Genomic DNA, 23,926 nt, shown 5'->3' with positions numbered 1-23,926 from the left:
TGAAAGAAAAACCCTTAACCATCAGAAAAGATGAATTAAGTGAACTCCCCAACGAAAATTTATTCATTGATCTAATTGAGAGGATTAGCCACGAATTGAACTTAACTAACTGCTGGATATGTGGGAGTACTCAAGTAGCAGACGTATGGCCTTGGGAAGGGATCAGTTTATCACCATTAGACATACTAAAATGGAAAATGATGAATCCAGAACCACCATACATAGGGGAAAGAGAAATAGAGCAATGGGATTTGAAAACTAAAGTAGTCGGAGAAGAATGCATTAAAAGAACAGGCAAACGATACAAGACCCCAGTGGGGAGAATGGCCTGTAAAAGAACCCTCATTATCAGGGACTTCATCCAAAAGTGGATTCCCAGAGAACCGTACACCTACTGGGCAACTAGGAAAACGGAAACAGGATGTATCTATAATGAGGTGTATGACTTGTACCAATGCACTGACCGGGGAATTAACCCCTTTTGGGGAATTAAAGAAATCTCGAAATACTGGGAATCTCCATTTATTACCCAAAATACGTTCTGGAACGCCCCCGAACATCTCTTTTGGATTTGTGGGGACAAAGCGTATACACATCTTCCCAGGGATTGGGCAGGGAGCTGCACTATAGGAATTATAAAGCCAGCTTTCTTTCTGTTGCCACGCCAATCTGGAAACACCCTGGGAGTACCATTATATGACAACCTAAAGAGGCAAAAACGAACCGTAATCAATATGGGCAGCTCCCAAGATTGGAAAGGAGAAGTTTGGACTCCTGAAAAAATTATACAAACATATGGACCAGCAACCTGGGCGCAAGACGGGTCGTGGGGGTATCGAACTCCCGTTTATATGTTAAACCGAATTATTAGGCTGCAGGCAGTCTTAGAAGTAATATCAAATAACACTGCCCTAGCATTAGACCATATCAGCCAGCAGTTATCCCAAACTAGGACAGTGGTATATCAAATAAGACTAGCGGTGGATTACCTGTTAGCCGATGAGGGTGGCATATGCGGGAAGTTTAATACCTCTGAGTGCTGCCTTGAGATTGACGATAAGAGTGAGGTCATTAGAAACATCTCGAAAGAAATCAGGAGAGTCGCCCACGTGGGAAACCAGGAGTGGACCCCATTACTAAACATTGACTGGTGGGACAGATTTTGGTCATCCAAGGGGGCGTGGTGGAAGAAAGTAAGTTTTATAGCTCTGAGTGCATTAGTAAGCCTCATACTCATCCCATGCTTACTACCCTGCCTAATCCGAATTATTACATCAGCAGTGCAAGCAAGCCTCCAAGTATCCCAAGGTAATACACAAAAGCTCCCACATATGTTGAGTTTAACATCAGAAATAAAGGAACTAAGTACAGCAGAAGAAATTTACAATCAATACCAAGAACTCAAAAGAATTGATGCGAGTTAAACTCGATCAAAGAAAAAGAGGGGGGATTGAGAAAGATAAAGATTTTAACAAAGGGTCCAGGCCATTAGTTATTAGCAGTTAGTAGTTAGTTGTGGGTATCCTCTGTTCTATGTATCAATGTTATCTGTTAGTTATCTGTTTAATGTACTGTTGTACCCTAAAACCCAATCGTAAATGCACTGATTCTGTGGTTCGAATGTTACATTCATCCCGTCCCGTACTTTCCCTGCACCCCTACCTTAGTCTGTAAGCCCTGCTGCTCTCCGAGACACCGCCCACATACCAGCCTGCCCATCAACTTGGGGGCCTCGCCCACTCCTCGCCTGCTCTGGGCCTGTCACCGCCTTTATGCAAATCGAGTATAGCCGGAAGTGAGTTTAGAACCAAAGAACCGCTCAGAACAGCGAGCCCGATCAAGACCCGGAGAGACGGAATGCAGCACTGAGTGGGGAAAGAGCCAAGGTAGCTGCCAGTATCATCTATAAACATCGAAGAGGGGTCGCCATAACCTCTGAAGTCCCTGCTAAGAGTCACCCCCCCTAGACATTCGAGCCATCAGCGAGCCTAGGGACTCCCGTGAGGCGTGGCTTCCGGCTCTGCGACGACAGCGGCGCAGATCCGACGAGACCTCCTCCTCGGCGGTGTCCGGCTGGTGCAGCGTGGGCAAGGGCATCCCTACCCCGAGCCGTCCCTCTGCTGAAATCACTAATAAAGGCATTAAAAGGAGATAACATCGACTCCTGCCTATTTATAACATGCTGTTACAAGGAAACAGGAGCCTTGACTGACAAACCTTCACAGGCTTCAATTAGTAACCCAGTGAACAGTAGAGGTGTTCAAAGGTAAGGTTTGCGGGGTTCCTACTTTTTTGAGTGTAGAGATGGAGTTAATAAAGTTACCACAACTGGGGTAATGAGAACAGTTTTGCTCTTTCCTTTCCACCCTCCAGATAATCCCACTTTAGTTTCTGCCTAACTCCACAAACAATTTCACTCCTCTTAGTTTTAGGTGCTTAGTTTCCTCTTCTCCAGACCCCTCTTAGCCCTAAGGCAAGACAGAGAAGGTGAGGGCTGTCGGAGGCAAGGAAGAGTGGGAGGGAATGCCCTTCCCTTGCAGCTTGGGACTGAGCAAAACAGGTTTTCAGAAATTCCCCACTTGCTCATCTCAGGCAGTGCCAGAGAAAATAACTGTGGAAAGCAGTCACCTGAACCCATGGCCAGAGCCTTACACATCCCACTGGCCTCTGCCTGCCAGCAGATGTGATCAAACACGTTCCTAGCTCCAGGGATCCCAAACTGACACAATTCGTACATCAGCCTTCCACAAAAATAGAAGGAAATCAATCACAAGGGTTACTCATTACACAGTCCTAAGAATCAGCTGCTCCCAATGCCACTGGCTTGCTGGTGGATACGGGAAGGGGGCTGGAGGTGGATTTTCATTGCGTCACCCAAGAGATACCTATCTGCCACCTTTATGGAGCTGATCAGAGGAGTCTATCTCAACCTATGGCCAAAAAAAGCTTTGCAACAATGCAAATCAAAGTGTCCTTGCCTTAGAAAAAACATTACAAATAGATTTTTTGCTTGCACTTAGAAAAAAGAGGCATGTTCTGACCCAGGCAAGTCCAGGCTAGGTTGCCCCTGACCTTGACTAATCTTTTCTTGGCATGTTTTTCATATGTATCATCTCCCTAGAGCACAGCACACAGAGAGCTTCCAGTTACTGATGCAGCTCTTCTCTCCTGAGCATGCCCAGATGATGAGTTGGAATCTAGATTTTCCATGAAACTTATTGTCATAAAACCTTTAAGGGCAAAGGAAGACTAAAGGATTGAAATGAAGATATTTAGAGGAAAACACAGGGTAAAGGAGAAGAAGGAAAAATTGACACTCAGGTTCCAAAGGAGAATGGATCGAATCTTAGAAGGGAGACTAATACAAGGAAGAGCGACAAGGCTAGGGAGAATAGGATAGAAAATAAGAAAACAGCCCCCAGGAGAAACCCAGCATCCCAGGAGTAAGTGAAAGGATTTCCACAGGAAGAAAGGTGCTGTGGCTCCTTTAAGCAGCAATATTTTCTTCTGGCTCTACACCTTCCTACCTCTGGCCTGCCCTGCAAGAGAACTAGGAATCAGGGGTTTGGAATGGCTTTAAGGATTTCGCCCCATTGTATTTATAATTCAGCCTTTTTTAGTCAAGACCACAATATTCATTTTTGCAAAATCTAAACCTATTAAATGTCACTGAAAGGGTAACCCTTAAGCTATCACAGTGACATGTGCCCAAAGTACCTGTCACACAGCAGGACAAAGAGCTTAGATAACCCAGGTCTGTTAATGAGCAAGGAAAAGCTAGATACATAATGCTCTAGTGCCTACAGGAGGTGTGTAATAAGCTGCCTTAGTCAAAACCCCTCATCGCTGCCCTAGGGCTATGGTTTATCAGATAATTTAATTCACATTCATATAGCAACTTTTATCCTAGGATCCCAAAACCACTTTATAGGCCATGCACCCAGCATAACTTACCTATTCATACATACTCTCCAACAGATGTAGCCACACCAAAGTCATAAGCAGTATTTCATTTTCACCCAGAGGTGAGGATGAAGTGTTTTCTTAAACCAGATTGCTCCTGCTAACCAGAAGAACACCACATGCTAAGTAATAGAATTTTCCTTATACTGGAATAAGATTCTAATTATTCCCTAATTTTGCCAGCTCCTATGAATCATGAGGAAGAGATTAAAGCAAGAGTAAATATTGGTTCCTTGTCCTATTTACAGTAATCATCTCAAACAATGAAGCTACTTGAGTCACTTACATTATTAGAAGGTGTATGTGGTTATATTTTCCTCATTAAATTTGCAGATAACTCCCTGCAAACCAAGTGAAGAATTACTGAAGTCTAAGCAGCAGCTGTGCCCATCCTGCCAATACAATGCAATTTTTCTGAAAATTTAAATGCAGTCTGTTCCCAGCCATGAGCAGAGTGGCAGAGGAGAGCTGAGTATTGCAAAGTAACAGCAGACTGTAAACCATACAGACAGCAGCAGCCTTACATTTATCAGCAGCTAAAGATCTTCAAAGTGTGGTGAATAAAAAACCCCTCCACTATTTCTCATACCCCATTTAAAACACACTTCTCCTCAAAACTGGCTACTAAATTAATTTTCCAGGAGAGCCTTTAGTATCCTGAGCAAATAACACTGTCCTACATCCTTCTGGCACTCCTTTCATCCCAGAGAACACCACACACATCACTCAAATCAAACACTTGTGTTTTTACTCTTATATTTTCAATGACCAGATGTTTGAGCACTACTATCAGTGATTAGAGGAGAAGGAGCCAGAGAAGCACAATGAATAGCATGAGGATGAGTGGGCACCATTTCAAAAAGTCTGTGCTTTAAATCTTTTAGTATTCAAGAGGTTTAAGTGCCACGATGTTCAGTTCATTTTATCACAATGATTTAAATAGCCTGTTCTGCTCCTGTAAGTCAGATAGTCAAGGGCATGAACATTTTAGCTATAAAAGCTTGAACAGCTACAACACGGGTTGATAATTGTAGGTGTACAATTTTATGGCAATAAAGACCTCTTTAAACTGAGAGCCCAGATATTTCTTCCTTTAGCCTGGCAATTTTATTTACAGAAAATGAAAGCAAGACAGGCTGTTTCCTAAAAAAAATTCAGTTACAATAATGCCTCACAAAAAGATACCCAGGTCATACTTGTGCTGGCCTTTGAAACAAAAACCTCCATTCAAGTGAAAGAAAGCAAAACAGTTCACACACAAATACACTTGACAGTACGAGTCTTTCAAGAAACATTGGAATAACAAATACACAAAAGCATTTTGGTGTAATCTCACTATCCTTCTGATCTGAATGTCATAAAGAGAAAGCAGAAAGTTAAAGTTCAAATCTGGCTTACTTAAAGTTTAAGTAAAAACATAGCTTTGACACACTTCATTATACACACTTCAAAGCTCTTTAACTGGTTTTCTCTATAAATTCCATTTCATCCTTTGCCTAGAAGAAACCACCTCTCTCAATGGAATATGCAGCCTTTAAGAGCAAGTACCTTACTCTACTGGGGAACAAATATTGGAGAAAAAAACTGAATGCCATATTCAGCCAGACCTATGAAGGATAATCATCACCATCTTAGAGTTCAGGCATGTTGAGGGCTTGCTCAACTCTCCTTTTAAAGAGAAAAATCCAAAACCAAGTGTCTTGAGCTCAGAATAAAGGAAAAAGGATGGTTTTTCATCTGTGAAATAACAGCCCTGTCATAACTGCAATGCAGGGACACTGCTTTGCCCTCCAACCTGGGGAAAACATCACCGGCAGAAGGCAGTCACAGAGCACATTTTGTGTCTGTGACAATCTGTTTTGCACCCAGGGGGCTCCTGGGGGAAAAAAAAAAAAATGAGCATGCAAATAATTGTAGCCTGAGCAGGAAAATGGTGAGGAACGTGTTTCAGTTCTGTCAGATCCCAAGAGTTTTAAGCCAGAAGTATTACCAGTATGATCCACCATCCAGTCCAAAATTCCCTAACAACATAACAAGCTGGCTTGACAGCACTGCTTGCAAAAGATAACACTCACATGAAAAACAGACACACTTTCACAAAGGGTCACACAAAGAAAGAACAAGCAATGCAACATTTTTCCATGTCATCAGCATGGAACTCCACCAAAAAGCAAGACTGAATTTTAAAGCGACAATATTAAAGAAAAGGTTTTCTGACTGTTTCTGCATTTCAAGGCAAGCAGCAGAATCTGAGTTGCAGCAAGTTCTCCCCAGCACACTCTAATCCTTCAAAAGCCTTTCCTCTTATGCCTGAGGCACCCCTGCTCTATGCACAAGCTCCTCACTCTTGAGTTCCCTTTTCTGCCACGCCTTACCCACCATGTACCACAGACCAAAAACCTGTCCTGTGACTGCACTCAGTAGATCATTTTTGCCCCTCCTTCCAGATTATTTGTCCATTCATTTTTTAGAGAAATCTTCCCAAGCCAAAGTCCAACAGCTGTCTTTCACAGCTAGAAAAAACACCTTGAAATCAGAACAGCTGCCTTGACCTCCTGCCTCCACTGGTCTCAGAGAGGCCATTGGAGAAAAGACAGACTTCCATTTACCCAAGGGGTTGCTATTTTTTTTATTTATTTATTTAAAGTTCAGCACTGGCATTCAAACTGTTTACTAATAGTGCAAGAGAGACCATAACAGGTACAAGTTATAAAAGACACCAGAACAGCAAAGAGCCTTCCACAGATGTTGTTTCTGCATTACCTTATTTTCCAGAAAAAGTTATCAGGGCACATACTTATGTCATATAGTTCCCATTTCCTAAGTAAGATTTAAAACTTAAACCAGATTTTCATCCCTGTTCCTAACCTCAGACTTCTTTTGTATTAATCTGTTCACTTCCATGTGAGATTATCAGGAATATAGAGCTTTATTTCACCCAGTTATAAATCAAAATCTGATCAGTACTACTCCCAAAGTTTAATGTTTCAAAGCTGTGCTTTTAACAATTAACAGTAGTAACAGTATTACCCCAATCATGACAATTTTTGTAACAGAAATCTCCAGTTACCTAGTATTTTCCTATTAAAATAATTAAAATTAATGTTTTTCTGGACAGTTTCCTTGGATAAGCTGCATTCTTAAATGTCAATACAATGGTTAAGTGACTATCAAGTTAAAGTGAAAATAGTTTTCTGAGAATCACTGGGAATGGTTGTCCTTAATTCCTTTTCCATTTTTTTTAAAAGGTAATTTATAACATTACTGAAAAAACCTACTGGCAGAAACAACACACAGTTGCCAAGGACCTTTGATCTTCATCAGTAACTGCCACACCATGTTCAGTGAAGTGATTCATGATCAGACAAAATTCCCAACTCTACATATTCCAGTCACAGGCTCCCTTTAAGGCAATTGGCAGGACCATGCATGGCATGCCATAGAAAACATTTTCTAAGAAACCTTGAAAAATAGGGCTACACCACTCAGTGACAGCAGTAATGAACCTCAGACATCTCAACTTGCTAGACAGTTTTTTCAACCCTATCTTTAGTCCTGAACACTTTGCAGCCTTAAGTAGTTTGTTGTCTACACATTCTAAGCACCTCTCAGCACCATCATCTCCCCATATTCCAACACTGTGCAAGCTGAATTCCGTCAGCTTCCTGCTCCCAGCACAGGTCTAGACCCTGTGACCAGCCCATCCTGTCTTCTAATGAACTGCTCAGGTAAAAGGGGTTGCTGCTGTCCCAATCAGCCCGCTCAAGCTTTCATGATGAGACTTGAAATCTCTTCAACACAGAACAGCTTAGGTTGGTTAAGAGTCAGTTAAATTTTTTAATTAAAACAACTACCTTCCACTAATTTGTGCAAATTTTATTTGCTTGACAGAGCTGATCAAACTCTAGAATCGATTGTTAGCAAGCATTTTCAATGGTACGAGCATTGGCTTGCGTTGTTTTTTGTTACTAATTGGTAAGGTGGTGGTGGGGTCTTTGAAGGATTTCCAAATGAGAACAGTTCTACAGATATCAATATGCCACAAGATGCAGGATTCATTTAAAGTTAACTTAAAATGGCTTGAATGATTTATTTTTAACTTGTCATTCAGAAAAATAATCAAGCAGTAAAGAAGAAAACCTCTGCTATGCATTGCAGAAAAAGTCATATGCTGTGAGCCAAGTGAAAAAGGCATCCACCACAAAGGATGGATAGCAGAAGAGAACAGTTAGCAAGCAGCTGATTCGAAAACAAACAAAATGTGCTTGTGACCAAAGCAGTGAATAGCAGCTATGAGAGTAGCAAGTTGCATTTGCAATTGAAAAATAAAGGGACAGTATTTTCCGGCTCTGGCCCCAAACAGTATCACCTTTGATTGGAACTTGATCAAAATGTCACCTAAGCTTCTTCTGAATTCGAGTATGTTACTACATCATTGGTAATAAAACATCTCAATAGGATCCATGCACAGCCAAATATAATTTAAAATAATAGTAATTCCTACTCTATTTTCCTGCTGAGCATACAGTTTTACAAGGCTTGAATACATCCTTAGTCTGTATATTCCAAGGCTACTAGTGCAGTGCTACTCCTAATGAGGCAAAGACAAAAGTCTGTGATACCTCAGTCCTTAACTGGATTTAGGCTATTTCCTGCTTCCCATCTGAGGCTGGGCAAGCCTGTGTCTGAGTGCAGCAGCATCCTACTGCCAGATCCACTGATGAAGCTGCAGAAGCCCATCAATCCAAGTAAAGCTCAGAGCCATTTGACGCCGGTTTAAACCTTTCTCTCAGCCCCACAAACTCCCTTTTCTCCAAGACATTGTCTGAGCGTTTCTTTCCAGCATCACTTGATTGGGGCCAGACATTGCATTGCATTTCAAAGTGAGATGTGGAGTGTCTGCCCGTGGCAGACAGGGCGCTGATCACCGGCATAAACTTTAGGAGATAAAATACCCAGTGACACCTCCTTAGCAGATCAACTCCCAGATGTGTTCAGCAAAGAACAGGAAAGAGTCAGGCCATTGCTCAGAAGGGGACTGCTGAGCACAGGAATTGCACATTGCAAATTGACAAAGGAGAATCAGAGAATTCAAAATACTTGTTTCCTTACCAATAAACACCAAAGGAAAAAAATAAGGTAAACACACTTTTTTTTTGCTGCGGGGTGGGACCAAGCCATAGACTTCGTGGTTTTAACACACCCAACAGAAGCTATAACGAAATAAAGGAGGAATAGAAAACCACAAACTGATTCTTATATAAGGAATATTATCAATATTTGCACTGAGGTAAAAACCAGATAACAGGAGGATGAATGCCAGCCAAACATTAAAGTCATAAAGATGGGGAAATTACATCTTGAATTCATCAGTCTGTTATTACATCAGTCTTTGGCTACTAACAAACAACCAATTTATCTGGAAATGGCAGATTTTCACTTTAGGTATGTTCACGCCTGGACAGAGAGGCAGAATGTGATAGTTTTGTTTTAGAGAGTGCTTTGTTGAGGATTTTTTTAAAGCACAAGCACTCTCTACTGTAATCCTAAGGAATTAGGAAATCAACAGGAAGCCTGTTGTGAAGAAAAAACTGCTCTGCACTTCTTAAAATACAGCCCACCAGACTCTTATCCTAAAAATAAGTTTTGACAGAACAGAGGTGAAAAGATTAATAAACTCTTTATCTTGTCCAGAGATTAAATTTGCATTGTTGTATTTCAGTCAGTAAATTGAGCCAGTTGTACTCTCTGCTCCAGTCTGTTCTTATAATAGATTGGAGCAGAGTGGATAAAATAATAATGATTAATGGTCACTACTGCTCTGCTCTTCCCTGACCTGCCTGGAAATACAGTTCTTTCAAAGTAAATAAGCTCCTGAGATATGCAGTAACCCACTGCCTGCTTTACAGAATGGCTTAGATGGCCCCACAAGGGACAAGGACAACACTGTCCTAAATACTGTGCAAGCAAACCTGAAGAGACAATCCCTGCCCCCAAGTATCTGCCTGTAAGCAAAAAAGGACCTGAGTGACAAAATCAAGTTGGAACAGACTCCTGCATGTAGGCCAAATAAAAGGAAGACTTCACTGGGTCAAAAGGTATTCAGCAAACTTTCTGCTGAAGGATAAGTTTCTCTCTATTGACATAGCTAACCTAAGATAAATATTGAATAATGGATGCTGTCATGGATAAAATATGCTCATAAAATTATATCAGATAAAGCAGCCTCTCATTTCATGTAATGAAAACCACTAGACAAAGTAAAAAATACAAATTTAAATGCTTTAATGCTAAAATATCCTATCTTTCCATTTTAGGCACCACCTTTGTTGCACAACCAAGGCAGTGACAGAGTTGGTACCAATGATCTCACATCTGCAACTCAACAGGAAGTTGCCAGTACTGACAGCAGCCCTGATTAGGACAAAGACGTCCCTGGACATCATGTTCAGCTCTGTAAGGTGTTCTGAGACATTTAAGGATGTACATGAAAACCATGCCCTCCTCGGGGCCCTGGGTGCTCCAAGGTGCCCTCCTACCTGAAGATCTACTCAGGACCTTCAGAATGTCCCCAGTGAGCAAGGGACACTGGTCCAAAGCTTGTGTCCACATCAGGGCTGGCTTGGAGGCCTCAAGTCAACAGCTATGGTAGATGTCCTGAAAATAACTACATTCTTTGTAAAGAGTAACACATTTACTGGGAGCACTCCAAGGTTCTCCCTAACTGCTAGAGTCAAAAATACATTATTGCATTGAACTTGACACTTCTCTAGATGACAGAAGCTGTCATTTAATGCTTCAATGAACCTCCCCTGCGGTCATTAAGTGTTGATGAGAGATGACCAGCCAAAGGAGTCAGTACTGGCAAAGATTATATATGGGCAAGTGATTCCTCCGTCCAATTGATGTCTTCAGCCCATGAGGGGGAGTTGTTTTTTTTGTTTAAATTAGAATAGCCTGCCTAATATAGATTAACCTTTAGTATCTCCAGTGCAACAGAACCCCAGACAGAGGCACACAGTTGACTATAACTGCTCATGCAATTTCCTCAAAACTAAAATATTAAAAAGCTGTAAAAGGGTTGTTTTTTAAAAAGAAAAAAAACATAGTCCACTAGTCCAGTGAAGGGCACTTGAATTTTTTTCTGCCTATTTATTAAAACGCTCATTGCTACAACTACAAAGATCAGAAGAAAAAAAATCCCTTCAAAAAATCACAGATTTGACTGCAGAAATAAGCAGGAAAACAGGTTTCTCTCGTTTGTGAAGTGCCAAAATCTTGATAGAGAGGGGGAAAACTCAGTCAGAATGAAATATGAGGTCAAGTATTCAGAATGCAAATAATCCACCCAGACCTAGGAGTTTCTATCCAGAGTAACTACATTGAGCTGTCTGCCAAAGTTCTCTAGAAGCTCAAATTTCAAGAGGGGTGGAGGGGACAAAAAAAAATAAAATAAAGAAATAAAAGCACAACAGAAGACATCAATTTAGACTTGAACAGGGCAGTTCTAAAACACGCAAGAACAACAAAATTTGAGTACTAAAAACTGAATTTTCTTTAGTAATTCACATCTTCCCATGAATAATAAAAGAGTATCCTCAATGTTTTATGAGGTATAGCTTAGTCTGAAGACTATCTGCAGGACTCGCTTATGCTGACACCTTTACGTTAAAGAGATCAGTAACATTCAGCTAACTAATAAAGCTACAATGACAACGTCAGAAAGCAAAAATCAAAAAGGTCATTCTAAGAAATGGATTTGGAGCAATAAAACACTTATTTCTTGACATCACTGCAGAGTCCAGGAGCCCTGATGAACCCAGACCCCACTGTGATAGATGCTACTGTACAGCCAATTTATGAACCAGACATGCTTCTCAATGAGTAAAAGAAAGTACATGCTAATAATGTTATTACAGCATCAGTGCAGCATTATCTTAGACAATGAGAAGTGTGGAAGTTTTATATGGTTTCTTTATTATTATTAAAAGTAGCACTGTTACCTTGGCAACAGCTGAATCACTGGGGAGTTTGTTAAAGAAACCCAAATGTTACTTATACTTGCACATTTGCAATCAATTTAGAGGAAACAATTGGGGTTTTGTTTGGTGTACTTTTTTTAAACAAATCACACATTTTTTCCTTATGACTATGACCCTGCAAATTTCAGCATTTTTGGGGTTTCTTTTAAATAAATCAGTTCTTGGGATTTAATTAAGGCAGTTCATATCTCATTTGCACACAAAGTAATCTGCACTTTCTTACACTATAAATTCTAATAATTCTTCTAGGATGTCAGTCAGAAATAGAAGCACAGACACTCTGCAGTGCAATCAAGAATTCCCATCAGCTTGCCACCTCCTCTGCAGGTACTGGGAATGGGGACAGGCGTTTTCCCTGGGCGAGTTTGGAGGGTGGACAGGAATCCCAAGACCCTCTTTTGTGGGGGCTCAGACCACACTCACAGGTCTAAGAGCACAGAAATGGGAAAAAGTGATTGCATAGTATCTAAAACACTGGGCTGCCAAACCTGAACTTGTCTGTCTTAGCTTCCAGGTGTTGGCATCTTTGTGGTTTCAAGGTTTTTTCACCCTTCTTCAGCAGCATCTGTCTGCTTTTAATGTGAAAACTGGGTGCATGAAGATAATGGGAAATTGCAGGAGGATCTGTTTTTAAGATGTGATGATTGTGTGGGATGCCTGTTTTCCTTCTAATTTTCATAAACATATTATTCCCCAAGTACAGGCCAACAGCAATGAAAAGCAGAACACTGGCAACTCTCAGTTTTTCTGTCAAGGAACCTCATGAAACTCAATTAAGCTGTAAAAAAAGTGCTGATTTTGCATAATCTCAATTTTTTAAACTGAAATTGCCACACACAATTAGTGTGTGAGTGTAGACCAAGTAAAATGCCCATTTTTCCTTAAAAGAAACACAGCCAAAACCTATCAGACTCCTTCAGACTGTTGCCTCTAAGGTGTACTGAGTCAACTGGATTAAAAATCAAGGGTCACATACAAATTCTCCTAACCCACACTGGCAGGATAAAAGGAGGCTCAGGGAAAGCCTTATGCTCTCTATACCTGAAAAGAGGTTGTAGGGTTTTGTCTGCTCCATTATTTTTTTATCACATTGCACTTGGAGGCTCATTTTACCCCACAGCCAGAGGTACTCCTGCTTTAAATACTTATTTAATATCTTTGGTGAGAGAACATAACAGAAACCCACCCTCCAGAAGACATGAACACTCATGAGACTGAGGAAGACCAGAATTCAACTATAATTAAACATAACTTATTTCAATAGGAATATTGGATAGTTACAGTGTTCCTGTGTGGTTATTGCATTAGAAACTACATTAGCAAGAGGGTAAGTGTAGGGTTGTTGGCACCCCCACCACAGGGCTATGTTACCCCTATGGCCAATATTTATTATTGTATTTCCTACATGCCTTTAAGAACTGGATAGTTAAATTGCTCAGAGCATTTGAATCTTAAACACATAGTATTCCACATTTGCAAGTATGTAAGTCTGAGACAATGACTCAGCCAGATACAACCTTAACTCTCAATTTCCTTTCATTTAAGCCTCTAATGAGATGATAACAGAAGGGCCTTAGGGTTTTGTTTTACAAGGCTGTGATAGAACTTCATAGCAACTAAAGACTTTTTTCACCTGAGTTTGTTCTTGGGGATAAAGGAGGGTAGGACATGGAAACTTCTTTTCTTCAAATGGTGCAGCAGAGTGTACCTCTGTGAGTGTGTTTGTCTCCAAGATCACTCTTTAAGAAGTAGCTCACATTAAAAAGAAATAGCATGGATCAGACTGTTTATTCACACACACATTCCAAACCCCAGACATGTTTCAGCAGGAAAACTCTGAATTCAGGGTCTGTGCAGAGACATGTATACTCCAGCCATGTCTAAAGTTCCATGTTTCTCCCACACCAACCTCTCAGTTCTGTCAGTCCTCACTCTGGGCTGACCCTCCTGTCTCTCATTTCCATGTGCTGGGGCTGCAAAGACCACAATGCCCTGACTTTGCTGGCTCTTGATGTCATCTACCTACAACACCAGTGAAATTCAAACCCTCATTCCAATCAGAACTGCAGTATAGAGCAGGAAAATTAGCATGGAAAGTGAGACTGCTTGGGGACATGCCTTTAAAAAGTGCCCTGTTTCAGAGAGAGCAAGAAAAAGCTCGAGAGAAATAAGAGATATCACTGGGACAACTGTGCTGGGGTACAGAGCAGCAAGACACACTCACCAAACTGGCACAGACTTGAATTACTTTCAGATTTATTTTCAGACCTGAGTGACATGAATTCTATTTGAAACAAGTACTGGGTAACACAAAGACACCAAAGATTAGGGAAAAAAAACCAAACAAAAAAACCCAAAAAAACCACCACACCAGACAACAAGACCTGTTTTGACAAATCAAAATGGTTCAAAGCTGGCCCTGATACCCATGTCCCAGAGAGGACACAGGTAAGAGGCTGTAGTGAAGGAGGAAGGAGCAAAGCAAAGCCTCACTGCTGTCTGTGGAACCAAACTTGTCACTATGGTCTTGATGGAACGTTTAGGGTCCAGTTCTGATGCAAACTCCTGTAAGCAGAAGCTGCAAACTGCAGTCCCAAGGCAGCTGCTCAGTGGCCACAAGTGCTGCCACAGCTCCCTGCCTCACATTGCTGCTGGATAAGCCTGAAAAAGAGTGAGAAATGTGTATAGAGTTCCCTAGGTATGGAAAAGAGTCATGGCTTGCCACTTGTATAAGTCTGCTCTCAGAACCACCTCCTGAGAGGATTGGCAGCATTCACCCCCATTACATTTTGGGAGCCCCATGAGGAGGAGGCAGATGTCATTTCCCCCTGACCTCACAAGGAAGGGGGAAGGCACAAAGGACAAAGGGCCAGCCTTGGACACCCTCTTCAGAGCACTGAGCAACAAGACAGAAGTGAAAAGGCAGAGTGGAAGAATTAGAAAGTTGCCATGAATGCATTCTGCTTATGTTTTAATTATTCATACTAACTCGAGTCCTATTGGGATGGTTTGTGTTTACCCAGTTTCACATGGCACTCCTACAGCACCCAAGGCAATTACCTCTGATTACAGGACATAATGACTAAATAGCTTCAGCACACAGTCCCTGGTCTCAGAGCTGCCATACATTTCAAGATCACCTCCAAAAAACAGCCAAGCTGGACATTTAATTCTGTTTCCCAGAGGGGAGAAGCTACCTTTAAAAATACACCACCATCATGGGGAAGGAAATAATCCCAGACTTCCATACAGAGAGAATAGCTCTCTCTTTCTTCCCCATCCCTGCTGTCCCTTTCTGTACCCCTCCAAAGAAATGGCAGGGATAAGGTCACAGGCAAAAGCACTCACACAGCAAGAGTGCAGCAGAAGGATGATGTATTTGTACACTCACTCCTGTGCCACCACATTTCCTACACAGCAGGATGCAGCACAGCAGCTCCATTTCTTCTCCAGCTTTTCTGAGCCTCCTGCTTAAACTCCTTGTCACTTGACATCGCTGCCTGCTACTCTGCTTTCTCCTGGTCCAGTCTCACAAGTGAGAACATGAATCCACACATCAGCCAAGGCTGCAGAAAAGGAACCCCACGATTTAGGAACAGGACAAAATTCTGTCTTGCATTTAAAAATAAATAAAGACAGGACAAAGAACAGAAGCAGAAGCGTTTTGCTGCATCTTCTTAGAAAAAATATTCTCTAAGCTCTAGCTGCTTATGCGCAAAGCAATTCAGAGCAGTGAAAAGACAGGAGAGAGCTCTCGCTAAGCAGTGAATAGAAGCAATTAGCCAAGAGAAGAGCATAAGCAACTTGCACTTTGCCTTCCTGCAGCTTATCAAGTATATTCTGCCCTGTTACATCTGTGTAATTTATATAAAAAAGCCAGCAGCTATTTGGCAAGATTTACATCTTGAAACAGCAATTTAATCACATATGAAAGATCAGTGGAAGTGGATGCCTCAGGACATTGCAAACTTCTCACCTCCTACTAAACCTGCCTGAAACTTGCCCTGGTCATGTTAAATGCTCACTAAAAATAACTTTTAAATATTTGTTTCATTATTAGGCTAATCTCTCTAAAGAGAAACACAAAATTTATTAAAGTTATCATGTGAAATATTGAATGCTTGCACAGCAGAAACAAGTAGCTTGCAAGTTCAGCAATCTTCCCTCTGCAGTGATGTAACTACTCTAACACAGCAGAATTCCTAGCAATTTCTTGGCCCAGCAGAAATAAGTTGAATGGCAGATGTTACAGATTCATCATGAAAAAAACCTCCAGAAGCAAAACTGTCAAACAGGACTTTACTCACTAAAATAATAGAAGGAAAGGATTCACATGAAGCCTATATGTAGTAGCTAATCCCATCAAGTCCAGGATACCCTGTCCTGTTGTTTCATTACTACATTTCTGACATTTTAGCACTGAACAGCAGTTATATTTACCAAATGCATCACCTTTGAAGCTTGACCTCAAAGTGTTCTAAACTTTCAAATGCCAGGACTATGACTAGTTAAGTGACTAATTTCAGGCAGTCCTGTATTTATTGCTGTTATACAAATAACAGAGCTCTTAATCAACCAAGGCTTCTCAGAAGCCTCATTTCTTTCTTCTTTATAAACCTCTTTATGGGCAACAATCAGACAAGGCCAGAAGTTGTTTACTTGCTGATTGGTGCTCAGAATTTTTTCTAAATGCGTGTGATGTGTGTGTGCCTGCAGTACAAACACTGTTGTCGCAACAGGTACCTTCCATGAACTCTTCAGAATTGGGGTCAAGAACAGAAGGGGTTTTAAATTAGCATTAGTTTGCCAGACATGGCACTAATCACTTCCAAATCAAAGCATAAAGAAAGCACAGACAGCCTGCTGAGATGTACTTGATCTGTGAGTAACCCCTCTCACTTTATCAATATTCTGCTTCAGAGGATGGAATTTCATTGTTGAAAAAAAATGAAAATAACTTAAGTGTCCAAGCAAAACTCTGCCCAGTGGGCAAAAAAATGACAATTTTGCCACTTATCTGGAACTCTAATTAGAAAGCAAAAATACATTTCATACACAAACTGCAAACCTTCACTAAACCCCCTCTTCAGAAAAGAAGAATCCCTTTGGGAGCTGTAGCCTGGGGGATTATTTTTGTTTATTTTTTTCAACAGTCATTTATCTGCTTCTTGTAAAATACAAACAAGACCGGCACAGAGGAGAATTTCTATTCAGTCCATGAAAATATATCGAGTGCAGAAGTTAATGTACATGTCAATGCTCAGAATGGTGGGGTTTTATACAATTTCATCATCTGATACCTGTGCCAAGGCCAAACCTCACTTCCAGCTGTTTGCCAAGCGTGGCATTATCTCACCAGCAGCAAAACACACAGCACTCCAAACCCCCAAGTTCCCAACGCCTGCCGAGCCCTTTGAACGTGCTCCTTAGCCCACATTTATAATCAGACTTTTCTTGAAGAGAAGAAATTGATACAATAGGATTCAGTCACATCTAGGAGCGAGTAAAAATATTCAGACTAAATTGAGAGCTCAATAATCAATGTCCTGATTAAGATAAGCAGGAAGAAATTGAGAAATCAAAGGCTTTTACACTATGAGTTCACTATATTCCACACCTAACAAACAACTCAATCCATCCATTTTTCCAGCAGCTCAGGCAATGAATACTACTGGGATTTTCACTAATAATTCTACAAAAAGTAATCAGAGAAACAACCGAAACAACCTTTTTTTTTCCATAAACATCACTGAAATCTTAGAGCAGAGATTCTATATTGCAATCTTTTGTTATTATTTTTTAAATCGTGCCGCAACTGACTCTTCACTCATCTTCTTTTATCTCTAAAATGCAAAAGGATTCTCATGATAGTCCTATTTAAAAGTAAATCTGGTTTAAAACAACAGTTGTAAACATTAATAGGCTTAAACAATAATGATGTCTTGCCTGCCATTCCATCTGCAGCCAAATCTGTGTTAATTCACAGTAGAATTTCTAACTAATTTGTGTGATGCCACAAGAAACAGAGCTGTGCTCAATTAGCATGACCAGTAAACTATCAAGATGGGGAAAAATACATTTCTGTGTAAGCATTGCTTTTTACTACAGTAAAAATACACACCTAAAATTAATTTCTGTTGAAAGGTTGTCATTTTCTGTAATTTAGGATATTTGGACTCAGATGCATTCCAAGAAAAAGATGCTAAAGAAGAATCCTTTCTTACTGCAAGGTGCTGTTTCACATGGAGTGAAACAGTGCCAGGGTCCCTCCACTCAGGCTGAAATGGTTACCAGGCTAAGCTTTAAGGGGCACTCCCAAAAAAGAAAAAAAAAAGGCAGATATCCCTTGTCATCTTAGACATGCTTATCAATTCCTATATTTTTTTTTTCTAAATCCTTATGTGCAAAAACATTTCAAATGCCTAATCATTATCTGCAGAAACATTTAGAAAATCTAAGTCTCAAAGGCAAAGTACCCATAGCAGGACAAAGTTGTTCCACACTGACCTATTGGGACAGTCAAAATGTACCAGCCAACATCAGCCTTCTGCAGCCAGCTAAAAACCATAACCTGAGAAATAAGAATTTGAAAAAAATAGAAAATTTAAGGATTTTATAACCTTGAAGAAAGACTAATGTGCATTTTATAATATCTAATAAATTATATAACATGCAAAATTCTCCTATACTTCTTGATAATTCTCGAGTTACTTTCCATAAACATGGTCTAGTTGGCAATTTCCAAGAGATGTCAGTAATAACAGCTATATTTAACTCAGTAATAAATTTTAAAAAACCAAGGGTTTTTTTTTATTAAAGATACACTTCAGTTCTGAAAATTTCATTTAACAGGTTTTCTGTCAAAAGTGTTTTCAGGTTCACAGGCAAACCTGAAAAGGTTATTAATGGAAAATAAAGAAAAGGTATTGCTTCAAGCAGCTGGACCATGCTGTAACTAACAGCAGCTCGGGGAGGAAAGCAGTAACTATGTTCTTTCCACAGGACACAGTCACACTAGACATGCAATACACACTTGTTCAGAAATACACACTTACACCCAAGACTATGACATAATCATACATGAGATTTAAATAGGGAGTTAACAGCTCTTCTACTCCCTCATCCAGCTAATGAATGAGAAGGTGAAAATTATAGGTTTTGATGACCTTTGAACAAAAGTCATTTAATCCACAGGAAATTAAGATCATATCTGAACAGAGTCCTTTATTTGACCTGGGAATAAAAGTTTTCATAAGATTTGCCCATTACTTCTCCGAGTTTCTTCCTTTCTACTTGTACCACTAGGAAAAAATAACCAATCCAAAATAAAGCCCTACAATACACATACCTGTAACAAGTAAATGTAACAAGTAAGGAGCAAGTATAAACAGAAAGTTTTGCAAACAGGGTATATTTTAGAATCATTTTTAAAAAGTCCTTCTGCATTGAAGGAGATGTAATGGCTTCTCTCTTCACCCCCAGTTTCCTCTAAGTTTCAGCTACATAAAACAATTGAATGATTTTATGTATTTCACGTGTAGATCATTCAGAACACTGACATAGCCTACCAAAAATCATTTTCTGCAATAAATGTATTAAAATACAGAGAAGGTAAAACTACAGTTCTCTTCTAAGAAAGCTATTTCAAAGTGAAACATGCAGCATTCTAATAATTTCCTTACATTTTTTTTCTGCCTAATGAGTTGCAGTCTTGTAAGAATTGTACCAAACATTATTTGAAATGTCATAAGACACCAAGCAATTATTGGTCTGATTTTTTAAAAAAGTACCAATTTAGAACTCAAATCTGTGTTTTCTAGGTTTATTTTTAAATTTATCTTGCTAATTTACCACAGTTCTTTCCAAACCTGGCCTCTAGTTAATAGGGCTTCTACACATATGGTCTGACTTTCTAAGGCGCCTATTAGGAAAGGAAAAAAAAAAAGAAAAAAGAAAAGAAATTCCATTACTGTTTTCATGCTTTTTCATTGAACCATCACCGCATTTGCTTGCAATAACTCTAAAGGAGGATTATAAAAGTGCTTTCCCAGAATGTGGACTAAAAGGAAAGGAGCTCCAAACCTGGAGAGTATCTGAAAGGAGCCTCTTGTGAAGTGAATTCTCCCAGGCAGCCCTTTGAAACCCTTTGCCTGGTAGAGCTGCTGGGCCTCTACATACAATTAGCTCTTACTGCAGCTTATCCCAAATACCTTCACCAGCCCATCGCAGCAGTGATTAGGAAAACCCTTATTGCATGTCTGTAATGGATCCATTAGCAGGATCCTACTTCACCTCAGAACAAGCTGAAACAATTTTCACTTTCTTAACACATCTTCACTGCATGGGGGCTTTTGAAGAGCCACATGTTAGTTACTTCTCTGCTCTCCACCATAAAGATTCTCTCCAGATATCCAGGTTTTAGTGACCACAGGTTTTTTCGCAGTCCTGCTTTGACAAATATGAAATGTTTTCAGCTTGTTAACAGCGTGCATGTAAAGCAAAGCTCTTTTAAAAAAAATCATTAATTTTATACACTAGGAGAAGTAAAAATAAAGCGAACAACCATCTGTACTCTTCACTGTTAGGCAACATTTGTTATCCTCTTATTAATGTGATTTCAAACTGACTGGCCAAAACCAACATTTTGGCTAGGCATACACGGGAGATGGAATTAACGGCAGTGTGGAGTAGAAGCTTTTTTGCTCCCAAGACAGCAATGCACCAAGTGTCTATTTCTCTACATGTGGTCCCAAATACATCATCCCCCTTGATGTATTGAAGTATTCATCTTCACAAGCATGTCCCAACCACCCCATTACTGGTATTTTCCCCGAACATAACAGCTGCATATCACCACCTACCCATACTATGGAAAATCCCAAACCTTTCTATCCTCTTATTCATGCAAGGGAATAAAGTGAAGAAAGACAGGAAACAGCGTCAAATATCCAAGTAGTCCTAAAGACCATCCATGAATTAAACCATAAAGGGAAGGGAACAAGGTCCCTGTGCTTTTTCAGTTTTTGAGACAAAAATTTCAGGAACACTACAATACACCTTAAGCCACGTTACTTCAGGGAAGAAAAAATAAAGCTGCACTGTTTGACAATTGCACTGCATCTAAAAAGCAGAACTGGAAAATCCACAGAGGCTGAAGAAGTGCCAAGGGAAACAGTGGAATTTGCTAGAAGCTTTGAATTGTAAATGCAAGGGGAAATCCTCTTCTGGAAAATATATTCAAATTCTATATACAGAGCACATGAATGCCAAAATAAATTGGATACCTTTCTCTCCTTTTTCACCTTTTGTCTTTCAACCTTTTTTTCCTGTCTCACTACTTCACCTTTCCTTATCTCTTTTTTTTTCCCCCCTTTATTAGCTGTGCTTTGTCACTGCTGTTACTTTCTTACAGAGACAATAAATCTCAATGCTTATTCTGCAGAGCGGCACCAAAAAAGGGCTCAGTTTTTCCTAGGGTACAAGGGAAGTCCCACTAGGTCACCCATATTAGCAGCTCTTCCCTCATATTCAGATCTCCAGTGTTTTTATTTGTCCAGTGCATGTTATTTGTCCAGTGCATGAGGCTCCATCTGTTTTTTTTCCCCAGCTCTTCCATCTCATCTCTGCAGTAGAAGGGTCATTTACAGAACAACACCACAGCACAGAGCAGCACTGCTGGGGCACACCAGCACCACCCCCTGCTCTGCTGCCCAGCCCTAAGCACCAGATGCAGATGGCTGGAAAACTCCTGGAATGAGAGAAAATCTGCAATACAAGCTCCAAAAAACCCAGATTCAAGCTATGAACATGGCTATAAATAAATGATGAATGAAGCACTTACTTAGCTTAACATCAAGAGCTAATCTTACTGTCCAGCAGAACTTAAAATCAAGCAAACAAGGTTCTTTCCTCAGCAAGATGGTAGCGTAACTCCAAGTGCCATACTAAGGTCACTGTTTTTGTAATTAGGGTCTGATCCTGAACCAGAGAAGTCACTTGATAGCCTTCAAATAAACAAAACTAATGCAAAAGTCCTGGGACCACAACCAGGCATTCCAAAATTGCAATCCAACACAACTGCATGTGTTTCCCATTTATGTCTAATGTCACCTTTTCACTGTGCAAACTAATTTGCAGGGTCTGGCCGTGCTTAGGAAAGGAGGAGCAGCAGAGCTTTTACAGGACAAGCAGTTCAGTTGAAGCATTTTGCTAACTGTATTGCTTTTGTAGGTACACAATTCATTAAATCCTACCATGGTATCATTTCCCCTTGGAATGGGAAATCCTACACAAAACTTCAGTTATGTAAGTTTAAACCAAGTAACTAGTACAGAATTTGGCACGTGTCTTCTCATGAAATCAGAGTACAAACGCCACATACTCCGATTTCTGTAACTGGGAGGCAGCAAAGTTTTTCTTAATTACAATATGTAACCAGAAAAGCACCGAAAAATCTGTTCTTCCTTTGCCCAAGCACATCAAGCAATTAAAAAAATACCAAGCCAGCAACCAAAAACAAAACAGAATTTCAATCTTGCCTTAGCAATTGGATCTAGATAGCTGAAAAATACCCAAGAGTTATATTGCCTACAAAGCTGGTGGACAACTCACAGGTTGTAGCAGTCAAACCTGGATTAATTAGAGATTATTGTTTGGCTTTTTGATCAGAAGAACCAGGATACAGCTGGATCTGCTAATAACAAAATCACACCCAGGTGGCTGATAAAGCTGCTCCTTTTGCTTTCCTGAAGTCTTAATACTACCAGCACAATAGGATTTTTAGTATGGTAGAAAAAAAAATTAAAAAATCATAATTTCCTTGTTTTTAAGGGAGAAATATGGTTACAGAAATTTTTACACTGTCAGGGTGAAGAAGTATAGAGACTTATCTCTGCAATTAATTCCCAGTCAATAATAGTTTGTAAACTAGAAAAGAAATTACTTTCCAGAGAAACCAGGCACATGACCAACTTCTCAGTTCACTACCCATACATAACTTCTCTAAGCAAATATGCCCTTTGATTACAGACTTTCCATAGCAAAGGAGTTTTAAATTTCAAGAGGTCCCAGAGAATACTCCCAGCTCATCTCTTTATACCATGTTTTGAGCACCATCACCACAAGTCCTTTTATCTGCATAGCTCAAGGACTCACCCTTCCCAGAGCAAAAAGAATTCATTCAGCAAACCAAAGTGCTGCAGCTGTACCCCACTACACACCAATCTCATTTTTTACCTATCACCCAGACTGAGTAGGAGCAAAGACCACACCAGCTCTCTCTCCACTTGTCCCATCTTTGGCACATAAATAAATACCTGGTGAGCAGCAGGTTTGAGCCTCTCTTTCAAGTCTTTCTGCAGCAGCCATGAGCTCCCAAAGCGCCTAGCAAGAGTTAAATAGTGCAACAGTTAATTAGTTCTGGTTGTGTCAAATTGCTCTCTGCACCCCCTGTTCCCCATCAGCAATGCAAACAGTGCCTCACCTGTGTGTGAGGGTCAGCATGGAATTAGATATCAGCTGTGATAATCTTTCCTCACTTCTGTGAGGGTTGCACCAACCCAAAAAATTAATTTAATCATTTTATATTCATTTGCACTTTCACCCAAAGATCTTAAAGCAGTTCTCAAACATCAACTAATTAACCTCCAGATGCCCCCTGTGAGGTGTGCACAGGTAGGTAAAGGAGCAGTTTCACATGGGAATTACAAGCTGCACGGGGGAGGAGCTGGGAGGCAGCACAGCCTCCTCCTCCTCCCCACACCTGTGTATAGCCCTGCAGCACCACTGCATACAGACAATTCACAGATGACAGAAACAGACACTGAGAGCTTACACATGATAAAACACATACGTGGCAAAGCAAAAAGCAGGTCATAGTGTGTTGGGGATGCAATACTAATTAAAAATAATAAGCCAGCACC

At 40.3% G+C, this 23,926-nt stretch overlaps 1 long non-coding RNA gene across 1 annotated transcript; it reads right to left on the bottom strand.

Annotated features, from left to right (window-relative positions):
- Positions 1 to 2,181: 2,181 nt before the first annotated feature.
- LOC120758940 (uncharacterized) lies at positions 2,182 to 23,385 on the bottom strand. Its single transcript, XR_005703075.2, has 3 exons — positions 23,321 to 23,385; positions 3,955 to 4,063; positions 2,182 to 3,539 (listed from the first exon to the last, which is right to left on the bottom strand). It is a non-coding gene; the product is annotated as an uncharacterized LOC120758940 (long non-coding RNA).
- Between the last annotated feature and the right edge of the window lie 541 nt (positions 23,386 to 23,926).

Source organism: Hirundo rustica, chromosome 13, assembly GCF_015227805.2.
Source record: "Hirundo rustica isolate bHirRus1 chromosome 13, bHirRus1.pri.v3, whole genome shotgun sequence".
Taxonomy (NCBI): domain Eukaryota; kingdom Metazoa; phylum Chordata; class Aves; order Passeriformes; family Hirundinidae; genus Hirundo; species Hirundo rustica.
The sequence above is the reverse complement of the archived record's forward strand: the minus strand, read 5'-3'. Positions and strand labels throughout refer to the sequence as shown.